The sequence below is a fragment of the Elephantulus edwardii genome, unplaced genomic scaffold (assembly GCF_000299155.1).
Source record: "Elephantulus edwardii isolate Elephantulus edwardi_28Jun2011 unplaced genomic scaffold, EleEdw1.0 scaffold00121, whole genome shotgun sequence".
NCBI classification, from domain to species: domain Eukaryota; kingdom Metazoa; phylum Chordata; class Mammalia; order Macroscelidea; family Macroscelididae; genus Elephantulus; species Elephantulus edwardii.
The window spans coordinates 9,113,594-9,115,928 of record NW_006399871.1 but is presented as its reverse complement, the minus strand read 5'-3'; positions in this window follow the sequence as shown (position 1 = coordinate 9,115,928).

Genomic DNA, 2,335 nt, shown 5'->3' with positions numbered 1-2,335 from the left:
ATCCTGATACTAAGGAAATGCTGAAACTCTTGGACTTTGGCAGTCTGTCCAACCTCCAGGTCACTCAGCCCACAGTTGGGATGAATTTCAAAACACCACGTGGAGCCGTTTGAGTCTGTTTGCTGTGCTGTAATATTTTCAATAAATTTGGGCACACCAGCCTTGCCTTTGTAAAAAAAAAAAAAATCTGATTACTTGTGCATGTCTCTTTTCTCTACTTAGGATGGAAGCTCCCAGCGGGCAGGGGCTTTGCTCACTTGACTCACTGCTGTGTATCCATCCAGTCTCAGCCAGCTCACTTCTCTTGCGTCAGATACCTAAGCGTGGTTTTTAAGCTCCAGTGCTTTCTGTCCTCAGGGACCAAATGAGTACAATGACATTCATCTCAAGAAGATTCTGTGCTAATGGAATGGCATACACGGAGCTTCTCGTATGTGGTAGATGCTTCCTCCAAACACTGGGAACCTCCTTCTTGGGAAATAATCTTATTTTCTAAGACGATCTTTCTTTCCTTTAGTCTCCCTAGTTCTAGTAACTGCCACAAAGTGAAAGTCACAGTTATCGCTTGTACTCTCTGTAGTAACCTTTTGTTGCACTACTTCATTTAATTTCATTTACATGTTATAAAATAATCAATTCTGATGACAGTCTAGAGACTAAGGTTCGCCTGATCCAGGCCATGGTCTTTGCAATTACTTGCCATATACATCAGAGAGCTGGACTATGACTAAGAATGACAGAAGGAGAATCAATGCCTTTGAGTTGTGGTGCTGGAGAAGAGTACTGAATATACCATGGGCCACCAGAAGAACAAATGGGTATATCTTAGAGAGAGTGAAACCAGGTTTCTCCTTGAAGGCATGGATTTGGAAGCTCTCACATATTTTGGGCATGTGGCGAGGAGGGTCTAGTCCTTGGAGAAGGACATCATGCTTGGGAGGATGGAGGGATTGGGCAGGAGAGAAAGATGCCAGATGAGATGGATTGACATGGTATCTAGGGCAGTAGAATTAGGTGTGTCAGAGTCAGTGAGACTGGTTCAAGATAGGGCAGGATTCAGAAAGCTATCATACAGAGGGTCACTATGAGTTTCAGGCGACTTGACAGCACATAGCAATAACATTATGAAATTAGTTGACATTATGAAATATTGGGATAGACATTCCTACTTAAGTCTCATTCTTTCAAGAATTTATGAAATATGGGCATTATATAAAATGATAGGTATTACCAATGTATGTTTATGTTTTTGCTACGTACCATCGAGTTGCTTGCGATTCATAGCGACCCTATGTACAAGAGCCCTAAACGCCGTTCTATCCTGTGCCAACCTCGCCATCTCAAACACATTCATTCCCACCACTCCACTCACAGAATCGATCCATCTCATCGAAAGTCTTCCTCTCCTGCGCCGTCCCTCTACTCTGCCAAACTCTGATGTCCCTTTCCAAGGACCAGTTCCTCCTTGCAGCATGCCCAAAATACGTCAGACGAAGCTTCAGAATGTATGTGTATACATATGTAAGATTTTTGTATGTAACTTGTGTGACCATGCCACAATATTCTTATCTCTTTTGCTATTGATGGACATTCTAGTTTCTACTTTTTGACTGTGACAAGTGCTGCTGTGCACACAACACATATATTTTTGTCTTTCTTGTAAATGTTTTTGTGAATGGATAACATATTCATTATCTGTTGCCAAAGTGTTTCTGTGAAAGGATAGCACTCTATTAGTTATTTGTTGCCAAAATAATACTGCAAAAGAACAACAACAAAATCTCAGTGGCAGTAACAGACTTTTGATTAGGTCATAAATCCATGGGACTCAGAGCGTCTGGTCTTGACTCAGTTCATCTTGACTGCGATTGCTTATGCATCCGGGGTCAGCAGAGGATTGGCTATGTAACTCTGACAATCTTGTCTTTTTTTTTTTAAGAAATAATATTTTATTGTGTTTTTGGTGATGGTTACATAGCAAGTCATGTTCCCATTTAACAGTTATTACACAAGTTGTTGAGAGACTTTGGTTACACTCCTCCCAATTCATGAGTATTCTCTTTGTCTCTATTCTAATTGTTCTATTTCTATCCATCTGACTTACATGTCCCCTTACAGTCTCATCTCTGCTTTAAAAGAATTGTAAACCACCTGGTCAGATATAGGTAGTTTTTTAAAAAGGAGATGCTATTAAAAAAATTACATGTTGTTGTTGTTTGTTGTTATGTGCTGTCGAGTCGCCTGCAACTCATAGCGACCCTATGTACAACAGCCCTAAACTCCTCTCTGTCCTGTGCCAATCACACTGTCTCTGACACTCCCATCCCTATTATCC